Here is a 17062-nt window from a genome sequence, read left to right on the forward strand (position 1 = left end):
GAAATAAATCTGAAGAGTGTCTGAGGTACTGGATATGAGTCTGAGGGAAAAAAAGGGAGTCAAGGAGAACTCCGATATTTTGACCTGAGAAATCTGGAAAATGGAGTTGCTATTTTTGAAGTGTGTAAGACTCCAGGAGAGGAAGGGGGTGGTGGGGTTTGGTTTTGGACCCAAAAGTTCAAATTTGAGATTAGACATCCATGTGGAGATGTCCAGCAGCAAAATCTCCAGAGGTACCCCATATGATTGTACAAGATGTTTACAGAGGTGCTTGGGCACAGGGAGTAAAATGAGGCCTGATATCTAACTCAGGCTCTGCCTGCCAAGCCTCATGGTTTGGTGCAAGGTTTGTTCTGTCTGTACAAGCTTCCATGTAGGTTGTCAGCAACCCTGGACACCTTTATACATATACTCCGCTTCCTTCTTACTTTGCTTTATTTTCTCCTTATTACCTAACTCCCTCTTACATAATACATCATTTGTTTACTTATTCTCTGTATGATCTGTCTTCATCAACCAAAGGATAAGCTCCACAAAAGCAGCGCTTTTGTCTTTTGTTCATTACCATATCCCCAGCATATAGTAGGTACTCAATATTTATTGAATTGAATTGAGGGTAGTGTAAAGGGTAGTGGATAAATGCACTAGTAGATAGAAGGGTATGTGGAGCCAACAGAGGGTATGTGGGAGAGAGAGGGAAAACTGCTGTTGAAATGTCCTTGGGTAGGTGAAAGTGATGAGCTCCTATAAACTGAAGATATGGCTATAAAAAGCAGGATAAAAATCTATCATGAAAACCATAGTGAAAATAAAATATTTGGATTCAGATGCAGGTGTATAGGTAAATGTATTGGTAGGAGCTGTGGAAGCTGTCTTTTTTCCCCCAAAAACGTTTATTTTGAAAGCTTTTAAACATACAGAAAAGTTGAAAGAATAATGTAACAGACACCTATACGTCCATCCAAGCTTCAACAGTTGTGAACATTTTGCTATGTTTGATTTATCTGTTTGTCTCTCTGTGTATATTTCATTGAACCCTGTTAATGTTGCAGACCTCATGACATGTCATCCCTACATAAATAACATATTCACATAGACGAGATTTAACCCTATTTCCCTCATATCAACCCATTCCATATTCAAGTCTAAGAGTCTTTAATGGTTGGGTTTTTCATGCAAGCATGCAATCACATTTCACATACTGTGATTGGTTATATTACCTGACTTTTTTCCCTATTACTTTGACTGACTTTTTCTTTTCTTCTTTTTTTTTTTTAAGAGATTTTATTTATTTACTTGAGACAGAGAGAGAGAGAGAGAGCACAAGCAGTGGGGAAGGGCAGAGGGAGAGACAGAGAAGCAGACTCCCAGCTGAGCAAGGAGCCCAATGTGGGGCTTGATCCCAGGACCCTGAGATCATGACCTGAGCCAAAGGCAGACACTTAACCGACTGACACCCCTGACTTTGACTTTTTCAAGAGAACAGAGGAGCTGTGGATGATTTTTTCTCCCTAATACTATTTTTCAAAGTCTAGTACTTCCTGTTAACTGGATATAAGTCAGAGGTTTAATTAGTTTCAAGTTAAACATTTTTGGCAACAATCTGTCATAGAAGATGCTATGTTCTTCATGTGGCATTATAGTAAGAGGTATCCACTGACAGACTGTCCTACCATTATTGGTGTTAAATTTGATCACTAATCTACATGGCAAACACCAGATCTTTCCATTGGGTCAGGGTTCAAACCTGGACAGTTTGACTCCAGAGTCTGTGTCTCTAAACACTTTGCTATTGTGTGTGGTTTTTTTTTTTTTAAGGATTTTATTTATTTATTTGTCAGAGAGAGAGAGAGCACAAGCAGGGGGAGAAGCAGCAGAGGGAGAAGCAGGGTCCCTGCTGAGCAAGGAGTCTGATGCAGGACTGGATCCCAGGACCCCGGGATCATGACCTGAGCCGAAGGCAGACACTTAACTGACTGAGCCACCCAGGTGTCCCAACACTTTGCTGTTGTTGAGATAAATTTCTAAAATGAAGCCATCCCTGCCTGGGCTGCCAAACTTCTGGCAGCAAACCAAACTTCTGGCTCTCCTTGACCAGAAACACAGTATAGTTGACCCTTGAACAACAAGGGGGTGAGGGGTGCCAATTCTCCCTCTCTGCACTGTTGAAAATCCATGTATAACTTTTGGCTCCTCAATAACTTAGCTACTAATAGCTTACTATTGACTGGAAGCCTTACCAATAACATAAACAATTGATTAACACATATTTTATATGTTATATGTATTACATACTATGGTCTTACAATAAAGTAAGCTAGATAAAAGAAAATCATAAGAGAGAGAAAATACATTTTACAGTACTGTACTGTGTTTATCCAAATAATCCACATGTAAATGGACACACATAGTTTAAACCTGTGTCTTTCAAGGGTCAACTGTATGTCTACTCAGCCAATCCCCAAATGCCAAGCAAATTTTGGGCTCTATATTTATTTTCTTGTTCCTTCATCTTTCTGAATAAGGTCAGATATGCAACTTAAGCCATTCATAATCTGTTTATGCATTATCACTTCTAATGTTCTGTAAAACTCACTCTTGCCCAAAATCCTTTGGGAAGAGTGTTTGTAAGGCACTGTACTCTCCCAATCCATGAATTGTTTTCCCTTGAATAAAGGACATCAAACGCTACTAAATTGTTGGTTGTGTCATTTGATGTTATTCCTCTTTAGGTAAGAGCGCAAGTCTCAAGAACAAAGAGCACATACACAAGCAAGACTAGGATTCAAATGTAGGTCCCCAAAAGCTGTTTGCTCCCCGCCACTCCATGAAAATGCCTTATCAATTTGGAATCTTAAAAAAGTGCCCTTGGTATTACGTAATGATACCGGGGTCAATCCAACAAGAGGATATAACAATTATAAATAACTATGTACCCAATATGGGAGCATCTAAATACATAAAGTAAATATTAACAGACATTAAGCAAAAAATTGATAGTAATACAATAATAGTAGGGGAATTTAACATCACACTTACATCAATCAATAGATCATCCAGGCAGAAATTCAGTAAGAAAACAGTGGCTTTGAACACCACGTAAGACCCGATAACAGATGTATACAGAAACATTCCATTTAAAAACAGCAGTATACACATTCTTTTCAAGGGCACATTGAACATCCTCCAGGATAGATCACATGTTAAGTCACAAAACAAGTCTCAGTAAATTTAAGCAGATTGAAATAATATCACACATCTTTTCTGACCACAATGGTATGAAACTAGAAATCAATCACAAGAAAGTTGGAAAAGAACACAAACACATGAAGGCAAACATGCTACTAAACAGCCAATTGATCAACGAGGAAATAAAAAAGTACATGAAGACAAATGAAAATGAAACACAATGGTCCAAAACCTTTGGGATGTAGCAAAAGCAGTTTTAAGAGGGAAATTTTTAGTGATACAGACCTCAAGACACAAGAAAAACTTCAAATAATTAATCTAACCTGACACCTAAGGGAACTAGAAAAAGAAAAAAGCCCAAGATTAGCTGAAGGAAGGAAAATAATAAAGATCAGAGCAGAAATAAATGAAATAGAAATTTAAAAAAAACAAGAGAAGATCAATGAAACCAAGAGCTTATTCTTCGAAAAAAATCAACAAAACTGATAAACCTTTACCAAACTCATCAAAAAAGAAAGAGAAAGGACACAAATAAATAAAATCAGAAAGGAAAGAGAAGTAACTACCAATACCACAGAAATACAAGGAATTATAAGAAAATACTATGGAAAATTATATGTCAACAAATTGGACAACCTAGAAGAAATGGATACACTCCTAGCAAGATACAATATTCTGAAAGCGAATCAGAAAGAAATAGAAAATCTGAAGAGCGCAATTACTAACTAGTAACAAAATTGAATTGGTGATCCAAAAACTCCTAAAACACAAAAGTCCAGGACCAGAATGGATTCACAATTGCATTCTACCAAACATTTTTTTTAAAGATTTATTTATTTTAGAGATGGGGGAGGGTCAGAGGGAGAAAATCTCACGCAGACTCCCCACTTAGTAGGGAACCTGATCTGGGGCTCAATCTCACGACCCTGAGATAAGACCTGAGCTGAAACCAAGAGTCAGATGTTTAACTGACTGAGCCACCCAGGCGTCCCCCCACCAAACATTTAAAGAAGATTTAATATATACCCTCCAAAATCTATTCCAAAAAATAAGAGGAAGGGGACGTTCCAAATTCATTCTACAAGGCCAGCATGACTCTCATAACAAGACCAGACAAAAACGCTACAAAAAAAGAAAACTATATCCCTGATGAACATAGATGCAAAATCCTCAACAAAATATTAGCAAACCAGGGCACCTGGGTGGCTCAGTTGGTTAAGCAACTGCCTTCAGCTCGGGTCATGATCCCAGGGTCCTGGGATCGAGTCCCTCATCGGGCTCCCCCTGCTCTGCGGGGAGTCTGCATCTCCCTCTGCCTCTGCCTGCCACTCCCCCTGCTTGTGGGCTCTCTCTCTCTCTGTCAAATAAATAAATAAAATCTTTAAAAAAAAATACTAGCAAACCAAATTCAACAATACATTAAAAGGATCATTCACCATGATCAAGTGGGATTTATTCCAGGATGCAAGGATGATTCAATAGTTGCAAATCAATCAACATGATAACCCCATCAACAAAATGAAGGATAAAATCATATGATCATCTCAATAGATGCAGAAAAAGCATTTGATATAATTCAATAGCCATTCATGATAAAAACTCTCAACAAAGTGGGTTTAGAGGGAATGTACCTGAACATAATAAAGGCCATACATGAAAAACCCATAACTAACATCATATTCAGAGGTGAAAAACTGAGAGCTTTTCCTCTAAGATCAGGAACAACACAAGGATGTCCACTCTTGCCACTTTTATTCAAGACAGTAATGGAAGTCCTAGCCACAGCAGTCAGATAAGAAAAAGAAATAAAAGGTATCCAGATTGGTAAGGGAGAGACAAAACTGTCACTATTTGCAGATGACATGATAGTATACATAGAAAACCCTAAAGACTCCACAAAAAAAAAACTATGAGAAGTAATAAATGAATTCAGTAAACTTGCAGGATACAATATTAATATACAGAAATCTGTTGCACTAATAATGAAGAGAAATCAAGAAAACAGTTCCATCTACAATTGTGCCAAAAATAACAAAATACCTAGGAACAAACTTAACGAAGTAGGTGAAAGACCTGTACTCTGAAAAGTGTAAAACACTGATGAAAGAAATAGAAGACAACATAAACACATAGAAAGATATTCTATGCTCATGGATTGGAAGAATTAATATTGTTAAAATGTCCAGAGTAGCCAAAGCAATCTACAGATTCAATGCAATTCCTATCAAAATACCAACATTATTATTCAAAGAACTACAACAAATCATGCTAAAATTTGTATGGAATCAGGAAAGATCCTGAATCACTAAAGCAATCTTGAAAAAGAACAAAGCCAGAAGTATCACAATCCCAGATTTCAAGGTATACTACGAAGCTATAATAATCAAAATTATAGGGTACTGGCACAAAAATAGACATGTAGATTAATAGAACAGAAGAGAAAACCCAGAAATAAACCCATGCTTATATGGTCAATTAACCTATGACAAAGGAGGCAAGAGTATACAATAGGGAAAAGACACTCTCTTCAATAAACGTGGCTGGGAAAACTGGACAGGTATATGTAAAAGAATGAAACTGGATCACTTTCTTTTATCATAAACAAAAGTAAACTCAAAGTGGATTAAAGACCTAAATGTGAGACTTGAAATCATAAAACTCCTAGAAGAAAACACAGGCAGTAATTTCTTTGACATCAGCCTTCACAACATTTTTGTAGATACGTTTCCTCAGGCAAGGGAAATAAAAGTAAAAATGAACTATTGGGACTACATTAAAATAACAGGGTTTTGTACAGTGAAGGAAACCATCAACAAAACAGAAAGGCAACCTACTGAATGAGAGAAGATATTTGCAAATGATATATATGATAAGGGGTTAACATCGAAAATATATAAAGAACTATACAACTCAACACCAAAAAACCCAAATAGTCTGATCAAAAAATGGGCAGGAGCACCTGGGTGGCTCAGTCAGTTAAATGTCTGCCTTTGGCTCAGGTCATGATCCTGGGGTCCTGGGATGGAGCCCCACATTGGGCTTCTGGCTCAGCGGGGAGCCTGCTTCTCTCTCTTCCTCTGTCCCTTCCCCCCTCCCCCTGTTCATGCTCTCTTTCTCAAGCAAATAAATAAAATCTTTCAAAAAAAAAAAATGGGCAGAGGATCTGAATAGACATTTTCCCAAAGACATAGAGATGGCAAAGAGACACATGAAAAGATGTTCAACATCACTAATCATCAGGGAAATACAAATTAAAACCTTACACCTGTAAGAATGGCTAGTATCAAAAAGACAAGAAATAACAAATATTGGAGAGGATGTAGAGAAATAGGAACCCTCATGCACTGTTGGTGGGAATGTAAATTGGTATGGCCACTGTGGAAAACAGTATGGAGGTTCCTCAAAAATTAAGAATAGAAATACCATGTGACCCAGAAATTCCACTATTGGATATTTACCCAAAAAAACAAAAACACCCATTCAAAAAGATATATACAGCCCTGTATTTATTGTAGCATTATTTACAAGAGCCAAGATACGGAAGCAACTCAAGTACTCATCAATAGATGAATGGATAAAGAAGATGTATATATTATAAATATAATGGAATGTTACTCAGCCATAAAAAGGATGGGATCTTGCCATTTCTGACAACATGGATGGAACTAGGGGGTATTATGCTAAGTGAAATACATTAAAGAAAGACAAATACCATATGGTTTTACTTTTATGTGGAATCTAAAAAACAAACATAAAAATCAGAAACAGACCCACAAATACAGAGAACAAACTAACTGATGGTTGCCAGAGGGGAGGGGTGGAGGGAAAGACAAAATGGGTGAAGGGAAGAGGGAGATACGAGCTTCCAGTTATACGGAATGATAAGTCATGGGGATAAAAGGTACAGCATAGGGAATGTAGTCAATGGCGTTGTCATAGTGTTGTATGGTGAGAGATGGTCGCTACACTTGTGGTGAGCATCGTAGAACACAGAGTTGTTGCATGACTGTGTTGTATACCTGAAACTAATGTAACATTAGGTGTCAACTCTAGTTTAATAAACATTTAAAAACAAACAAACAAAAAGGAATGGGAAAGTGAGGAAAAAAGGGATTTTCCTACTTGGTTTGTTGGTTGGTTTATGAAATTAAGTGGAGGCGTCAGTTTTGTCAATAGCTCGACTTTAATTGCTCTACACGATGGAAAATATCAAATACCCCAGAATGTCCATATGCCCAGTTCAATACTAATCTAAGTCATTGCTGTGGGAGGTAAGGGTGAGGGACAGGAGCAGAATGGATTTCTTTTTTTTTTTTTTTAAAGATTTTATTTATTTATTTGACAGAGAGAGACATAGCGAGAGAGGGAACACAAGCAGGGGGAGTAGGAGAGGGAGAGGCAGGTTTCCCCGCGGAGCAGGGAGCCTGATGTAGGGCTCGATCCCAGGGTCCTGGGATCACGACCTGAGCCGAAGGCAGACGCTTAATGACTGAGCCACCTAGGCGCCCCGCAGAATGGATTTCTATAACACAATCTCAAAGTTATTTAGAGTTTAATTGCATTTTTAAGATATATAATACTTCACAAGGCAAGATGAATTATGAAGAGAAAACAATCCAATGGTCTCCCACTTAAGAAAGAGATTAGCAATAACTTTCTGTAACAACTAGGGAGTAGTTTAGGGAACTGGACAAATCACCCAGCAAGGAATGATTGCCAATGACACGTGATTTGTAGTCCTTCAATTTCACTAGTATTTAATTCACAAATAATCTGTGTGAGAAAGTGAAATAAAATCACTTTTCTAGAACATTGCTAGATATTTTTATAATCAACAGGAACATGTTTTTATGACTATAGTCAAGTCACGAATTATCTCAGCCTTTTTGTCACCATCTGTTTCATTTACTGAGATTGTATGGCCTGTCCACAAATCTGAAAATATTTACTATTTGACACTTTACAGAAAAAGTTTACCAACACCTGGGTTATACTGTCCCTTCTTTAGATGTAACTTTTTTTTTTTTAAAGATTTTATTTATTTATTTGACAGAGCGAGAGAGAACACAAGCAGGGGGGGAGTGGCAGGCAGAGGGAGAGGGAGAAGCAGGCTCTCCGCTGAGCAGGAAGCCCGACATAGGGCTCCATCCCAGGTTCCAGGGATCATGACCTGAGCCGTTTAATCAACTGAGTCACCCAGGCACCCCTGCATGTAACTTTTGAAAGGTATATTATATTTCTGAGATGGAGCTGTTTCAGCAGGCAAACAACCTGCATAAATGGGTATTTATAAAGAACCACTTATTTAGGTGTTGATTTTTATTCATATTTTCAGCAATTACACTCGTTTTCCCCTATAGATGAGCATGGAGGAATCACAAATGACTTTATAGAATTAGCAGGCAACCTAAAGTGAGTGTTCTATAGTGATGTTTTTGACAAGTGTTAAATGTCCTTTTGGTTGAGTCAGGACAGGGAAGTAAATGGTGCCCAAGAATGGAGCTGCGAGTCCTGCTCAACATTAAATTTTTCTCCCAAACACTTCGTGGTGTTGGGTCCTACCTCGTCGGTTTCCATCCAGCCTGGGCAGTATGCATGTCACCTTTCCTCTGCTCACTTAGTCTCCTGGGATAGATTCTGGGTAGTGATGCCGATCTTCATCGTTCCATATGCCAAAGTGGGCCAGTCCTCCTTTGGGGGCATTTCACTCTGTATCTTCCACAAACTTTTTCAGGAATCCCATCAGCTTCTTCCCAGTGAGGGTCTCACTTGGCAACTTCTGCTGCAGTTCTGGGCGGCAGTCTTTAAGAGCTCTGAGACTCTTTAAGCTAGACATGTTTACCTTTCTGCCTCGGGGTTTTATTAGGAGAGTAACTCTGCGCAGATATCCCTGGTTTGTTTCCACTGACACTTCTGCTTGGGGTGGGGGACCATCTGGCCAGGTGGGGAGGCAGTAGCAGGGGCAGGAGACCTGGGGTGGGCACAGTGCTCCTAGCTGAGAGTGAACCAGGTTGTAGACTGAAAGCTGTATTTTTGTTGTTGTTTTAATTGTGCTAAAAAATGCATAACATAAAATTTACCATCTTAACCATTTCTAAGTGTACAGTGAGTAGTGTACATATACTCGCATTGTTGTGCAATAGCTTTCTAAAACTTTTTCATCTTGCAAAACTGAAACTTTATATTCATCGAACAACTTCCATTTTTCCCTCCCCTAGCCTCTGGCAACCACCATTCAATCTATTTTTTGTTTCTATAGGTTTGACTACTTTAGATATCTCATATACATGGAATCACACAGTATTGTCTTTTTGTGAGTAGCTTATTTCGTTTAATATAATGTCCTCAAGGTCTGGAAACTGTCTTTTGATCATTTCGATCTTCTCAGTGAAATAGAAAACAAAGGTCATTGGCAGGAAATGAGAATGTAGAAGGACTTTAAGCAAAGAGGTTTGGAATAGTTATCAAAGACAGCTGGAAAGGAAATGGACTAGGGAAAGAGCACAGGATCACACCAAAGACCCACACGAGGTCATGGATTTAAAGTGAAACCTATTAGCACGCTCATATGTTTTTTCCAGACACATTCTGCTACTCAGGTCCTTGTATCAAATCGGTAGACAGCTGGATATAACTTGGATTGGGTTTTGCAAGGTAAGCTGGGCAAGGGGAAAGAGGAGGGAGCTGATGGTGTATGCAAGGGAATGCTTTTAACAATTACAGGACCCAAGAGGTGAAACAGTGAGGACATAACTGATCAAGAGTGGTAAGATCAGAAAGTTGAATACTTTGGTGGTGCGAAGTATCAGAGTTGCTAGGGTTATTTCTCACCTGGAGTACTGCTGAAGCCTCCTTACTAGTTTTCTTATTCTTTCCGATTCATTCTCCCTCTTGTGGTCAGAAATGATCCTCCGGAAGTGAAAACTGATGGAATCCTTTGTTTCAAATTCCCCCACAGACTTCCCATTGATAGTGGCGGACTTCATGATTTCATGATTTCACTTTTTCAGCATCTTTAGTACCTCCAGCACCTTCAGTTATTTGAAGGTTTTATTTGCTGTTATACTTCCAAGACTTTGCACATGCTCTTCTCCCTACTTGGACCATTTCTCCCTGTCTTGAACTGGCTTTCGCTTATCCATCAGGTCTGCACTTAAATTTTACCTCCTCCTGGAAGACTTCCTTGATTCTCCCCAGTCTATATTGAATGCCTCTTATTCCTACTTGCAGAGTATCCAGTATTTTCCCATACAAGCATTTAATACACTTCACTGTTAATGCTTAATTATTTAGCTATATTTTAATTCTCCATATGTTCTTTTGAAGAGAGGGACTCTGTATGAATAGCTCACTCTATATATGAAGCATTAAAGTTTTCTTTTTCTAATATTTAAATCCTACATAGAAGGTGCTTCTTAAAAGGTGATTCTATTCCTTCCTTCTTGAAACTCTTCTCGGAGCTTCTCAGGACATCTCACTCATCTGACCCTTCCACATTCACCAGCCACTCCTCTCTACCAGCCCTCTAACGCTCTATTCTAACTCCCTCCTTTTCTGTGGTTATTTCATTCAGTGTCATGACTTAAAAATATCATCTAAATCTCTCTCTCTAAACTGGAGATCCGTTGGGTGTTTCCAGATGCTTCTGTCCACCTGTCTATTCTACATTCCTTCTTGGGGAAAACAGACTTATTAATACTACCAAAACACCATTACCCAAGCTGTCTCCATTTATTGAATTGTACCTATGGCAGATTGTATTTAATAAAGATAGGGGCACCAAAATACTTATCCCATTTCCCATGCTCTTCTTACAATATGACTGACACTGCTCATTGAAGGTGGGTTCTGTGATCTCTCTCCTTGGATCTGGGCAGGTTTTGTGACTTCCCTGATCAGTGGAGGACAGAGGAAGTGATGCTGTGTGACTTCTGAGACCGGGTCATAGAAAGGGTAGAGTTTCTTCCGCTTTGCTCTTTATCTCTCTCGAAATGCTCACTTTTTGAAGCTAAACACCATGCTGGGAAACAGCTCAGACCACACAGAGAGGTCATGTGTACATACTCCAGCTGATAGGCCCACGTAAGGCCTAAGCTGCTAGCCATCATTAACCATTAGACACGTAAGTTGAACAGACCTTTAGATGGTTTCAGCCTCTAGCCTTTGAGCCTTCCAGCTGAGGTCCCATACATGGAATGGAAACAAGCCATCTCTGCTGGGACTTGTCTGGATTCCCAACTCACAGAAACTGCAAGAGACAATAAATGATTACGTTTGGAAGTACCTTGGTACACAGCACTAGATCATACAGTGTAACAGCTTGCTCAGGCCAAAAACTTAGGAGTCATTCTTCATTCCTCTTTTTTTTCTCATATCTGTATGCAATCTATTCAATAAGTCTGGTTCGCTCTATTTCCAAAATACATCAAGCATCTGACCCCTTCTTCTTATCTTCCACGATATGCCTCGATCCAAGTAACCATTACCTATGGCTAAAGCAATCAGAAAATTTCTAATTGATCTTCTCTACAGCCCACTCTCCTTTCCGTGGCCAAAGGGATCCTTTGAAAATCTCTATCTGAATATGTTCCTTCCCTGCTTAAAACTCTCCACAACTGAGAAATTCGAACACTCTCAAGATGTTTGATACTATTAAGAAACAATTGTGAATTTTTAAAGTGTGATAATAGTATTGTAATTTTTTTGATGTGCATATAGAAATCTTTATAGATGAAATGATATAATTTCTGGGATTATTTCAAAATAACAACATATAGAGAGAGTGAGTAGGTAGGGGTATTGACCAAACAAGGCTGGTCAGGAGCTGAGAATTATCTATGCTAGGGATAAATGCTAGGGAGGGGTCAGTATACTATTCTAATTTTCTGCATGTTTTAAAGGTTATTTTTTTAAAGGGTAAAAAGCCTTTTACTGTCTTTCTTTCCATTCCTCTTTTGTTCCCTTCTTTTCCTTTATTTTTTCTTTAAGAAAAGTCATTAGTTTTCTTCTTTTTCCTTCCTTTGAGGTAACTATGGATGGCAGGGCCTGAAGAGCTGGGACCAAGGAAACAGTCAGAGCTGAGGAAGTGGCTGTGGGCATATTGGGGAGGTAGCATTCCAAGGTTGAGAAAGCAGTGGTGGGGTTAAAAGACTGGTTACATAAAAGAGGAATGGGCAAGTAAGTAAATACGGTACAAATATGGAAAGGGGGAAGGCTAGAATAAGTCCTGTGTTTTGGAACAGAATTGGAGACATTAGAGAAGTCATAGTATCTATCTATCTATCTATCTATCTATCTATCTATCTATCTATCCATCCATCCATCCATCCATCCATCCATCTATCCCTAATCAGTGGAGGACAGAGGAAGTGATGCTGTGTGACTTCTGAGACCGCATCATAGAAAGGGTAGAGCTTCTTCTGTTTGGCTCTTTGTCTCTCCCGAAATGCTTGGCAACCATCACAATAATAAGTTCAGATAGGAAGCATTGATAAACACTAAAGCCAGGTGTGAGAGTTTATTGAAAAATGGGATATTTACATAGTCTCCAAGCTTTTTCCCCCACAAAATAATTTATTTTAAAGGTTAAAAAGTAATCACCTTATTGGAGAGATCTGATAGACACCATCTTAATCAAAATTAACACCACTCAAAATCAGAGAAATTAATATTATGTGCCTTCTGATATGTCAGACTGAGAAGAATACAGAATAATTTCTGTAAAATTCCTACCCAAAAGTATAACCTGAATAATCATGAGGAAACATCAGAGAAACCCTTCTAGTCCTTTGACATGACCTAGTTAAAAGAAAAAATTTTAAAAAGAAGAAGGAGGAAGAGGAGGAGGAAATAGAGTTTGGTTACCAAATACACTGGGGAAATGCTCCACACCCTCTTTGGGATTCACAAAGCCTCTCAGAAGCCCTCCTGAAACAAATCCTGCTTATCTTTAATGAAGCTTGTCTTAACTGTATTTGAGCATGAGATCCCCTTTTACTTATTTTTTGATGTGAGAATACAGAACACTGTGCTAGGACCTCTCATAGCACTAGCTCCAGCAACAGAGGCAAAAACAAAATAAAACCAAGCCACTCTGGTATATAGATGTGGGGAAAAAAAAAAAAAATCTCCGAACATACCAGAAAGCACCTCTCATTTGACCTGAGAGTGAGGCCATGGATGCCACGCCGTTTACTGCAAAGTGGGGCCGGCTCATTCTTGAAAGCAGACGTCCCATGTCCCTCCTTCGTCTAGCCACTTTCCCCAGTGAGGCTGTCCCAGGCTGCCGTGCCAGAGGGGCAGGACAGCCGCATGCGGGTTGTAGATCTGCTGTTGACACCAGAGGAAGAACTCTATAGGCAAGAAGGGGTTATTCTGTATTTCTTGGATTCCAGAAATGAGAGGTCTGCTAAGCAACGTAATTTTATAGTGGATTTTTTTTTTAAACCAGTAATAAGTTTTTCGTCTAGTAATTTCTGTAAGGTATAGTGTTCTTAAACAATCATAAATTTATTATGTTATACTTTTGAATGGCTTTCCAGACTACTCCTTACCTTTCTATGTGTGGATTAGTAAGCCTACTGTGCCACCCAGGCGCCCTGTGGCCTCGATTTCTGTCTGAGTACAAAGCATCCATGTATAGATGAAATCATGGCCCTAGGAACGCATCTGGATTGAAGACATTTTCTACTACTGTCCTCTGTGGCTACGGGCTTCTCACAAAGCGTGTCCACAAAGTTTAGACCCTGGATGACAAAACCTTAAGAGCATCTTTTGCGGTGCCTGGGTGGCTCAGTCGGTTAAGTGTCGCCTTTGGCTCAGGTCATGATCTCAGGTTCCTGGGATCAAGCCCCGAGTCAGGCTCCCTGCTCAGCAGGAGGTCTGCTTTTCCCTCTCCCTCTGCCTCTCCCTGCTACTTGTGTTCACGATCTCTCTCTCAAGTAAATAAATAAAATCTTAAAAAAAAAAAAAAAGAGCACCTTCTTCCTCACATCTCAGGGCAGAATTGGAAAGGAACTGACATGGTTTTCAAATGCTGACCCTGAACAATATCCTCCTTTAGGATTCAGGTTAGAGAAAAAAAGGAATAAGTAGGAAGAGAAGGAAGGGGTTAAAATCAAAGAATGAAGACAGAGAGAAAAAAAAGTATTAATTAAAACTATTAAGTAATATCATCATAGATATCTGAGGCCAAATCCAATATTTGCAGATAATACTTGTAAAAACTTTCTAAACCTGGGAACACACACCTGCATACCCACACATTCACACACACAATATTTAATGCAAATAAATATTAATTTATTTTACTCTGAGTGAGTGGGTCCTGAGAAGAAATATGGACAGATGACCAATTCTAAGTTTCTGTTTTGCAAGTCAGCCAGTAGTCCAGGGATACCATGGAGGAAGCATTTCTGAATCTAAACAGAGAACAAGGGCTATCATAGGGCCCCTTTTTTTTCAGGAATTTTTCTTCCTCACCTGATTTTTTAATATACCAACATCTCTGCAAAAGCATCCAACTAAAACCTAGTCGGCCAATACCTTTCTTATCAGATAGTTGTCAAAAACAATATGCCTCTAATTTGTCATTCATAATAATAATCAATCAACTCCTCTGTACAGGAAAACTAGTTGTGCTTGTCCCCTTGCTGAAGAGCGGTGACTTATCTTGCTGAGGATCAGGGACTCGTGTTGGTAGGATAGTTATAATGAAACCGTGAAGGGCACTGCAAACCAGCTAGAGTTAGAACATGTTAGCCCGGTAGGTGGCTTCTCTCTTTATCTCCTCTCTAGGGTAAATACCACCGGGGCTAAAGGCCAAAGATCTGTCAGTCTGGCCATTTAACAAAGGGTCTTTAAAGAAATTTATTCAAACCATTTTCTCCCACAGGGATCCAAAAGTTCTAGCTACACCCTACAGCGTAGGTTGTTGAAATAAAATGGGAAGGGCGCTTTAGATCAGTGTATACCCTCTGTGAAGCAAGAAGGGGGAAGGATTACCACAGCTGTTGGGTTGTGCGGAACCTAGTGAAATTTTAAAATATAAAAAAATTCCCTCTAACTTCCCCTATTTCCCTCAGATTGTTTTGCTCCATCCCTTGGTGCACAAATATCTTACTTGCCTCCAAGTCTGCTCTCAAGAATATCTGTCTAGGTTCAGGGTGAAAAGTCCTCAAAACTTGGGTCCAGTAAGGTCTGGATTTGGTTCAAATCTCGAGTCTGCTACTTACAAACTGTGTCAACTCAGACAAGTTGCTTCTCTCTGTACGTCAGCTTCCTCTTCCCTTGGGTGGGGTCACAGGGAGGGAAGGAAGTGATGGAGATAAAAAGAGCTAACTCACATTTGTTGTCAATGTTCTCCTCACTTGACAAATATTTAGTCTTACTATGTGTGTGCACTTGGGATACAGTGGGAAACGAGGCTCAGAACCAGCCCTCAAGAAACTTAGAATCTGATGGAAACGTGTGACTGCCTTTTATAACAGACAGCCCCCGACTTAGGATGGTTTGACTTATGATTTTTTGACTTTATGATGCTGCAAGAGTGATACATACTCAGCAGAAACCATACCTCAAATTTTGAATTTTGATCTTTTCCCAGGCTAGCGATATGTGGTACTCTCTCTCGTGATGCTGGGCAGGGACAGCGAGCCGCGGCTCCTGCTTGGCCACGGGATCCAGGGAGTGCACAAGCCTGCTTACCCATAGGACCATTCTGTCTTTCACTTTCAGTATAGTATTCAGTAAGTTACATGAGATATGCAACACTTTATTATAAAATAAGTTTTGCGTTAGATGATTTTACTATTGTAAGTGTTCTGAGCGCACTGAAGGTAGGCTAGGCTAAGCTATGGTGTTTGGTAGGTGGGGTGTATTAAATGCATTTTTGGCTTAGACATTTCCAACTTATGGTGGGGTTCTCGGTGTCTCCTATACAGTGCAAATCATATTATTCAGCTACTTGGCACTCAGTCTCTTTATTTTCTATATTCTTTTTTTTTTAAGATTTTATTTATTTATTTGAGAGAGAGAGACAGAGATAGTGACAGAGATAGCAAGAGAGAGCATGAGCGGGGAGGAGAGTGAGAAGCAGGCTCCCCACTGAGCAGGGAGCCCGTCTCCGGGCTTGATCCCAGGACCCTGGGATTCGACCTGAGCAGAAGGCAGACACTTAACGGACTGAGCCACTGAGGTGCCCCTATTTTCTATATTCATTGGAAAGGTATATGAAGCCTATGTTCCTCCATGATCGAAGGGAATACCCCAAATATTTATCATATACCAGTCATCTGTCAGGCTCTGGGCGTCCTCCCCTCCCCCCACGCCCTGGTCACCTTGCATTTTCTCATGTAATCTTCACAACAGATGTGACGTAGGCATTATCCCCAGTTTATAGAAGAAGAAACTGAGATCTGGAGAGGATAAACACCAAGGACTCTTAACAAATGAATTTTTGAGGTTATAGTCTGAGCTTCTGTAATAAAGAGACCAGAAAGTATAATGGCTTAGTTAATTAAATTAATGTTTATTTCTTAAGCCCCAGTGTGAGCCTTCCAGACTGTCAGAGCAGCAATACTCCATGAGATCATTTTGAGACCCAGGTTCCCTTATACAACTATGACCCTCTCCCGCATGGTGAAAACTCAGTCACCACTTTGTACCTGTGTTCCAGCATACAGGAAGGAGAAAGGATATTTCGGGCAACTAGCTTTGTCCTGAAGGAGATGACCCAGAACTTGAGAAAATCCTTCTTTCTCACACTCCACTGACCTGAACTTAGACGCACGGCCATCCCTCGCTGCAGGGGAGGCTAAGAAATGTAGTCTACGGCTGGGCAGCCATGTGTCCTGCTAAAACTGAGGATAATCTC

Source organism: Neomonachus schauinslandi, chromosome 5 (genome assembly GCF_002201575.2).
Source record: "Neomonachus schauinslandi chromosome 5, ASM220157v2, whole genome shotgun sequence".
Taxonomy (NCBI): domain Eukaryota; kingdom Metazoa; phylum Chordata; class Mammalia; order Carnivora; family Phocidae; genus Neomonachus; species Neomonachus schauinslandi.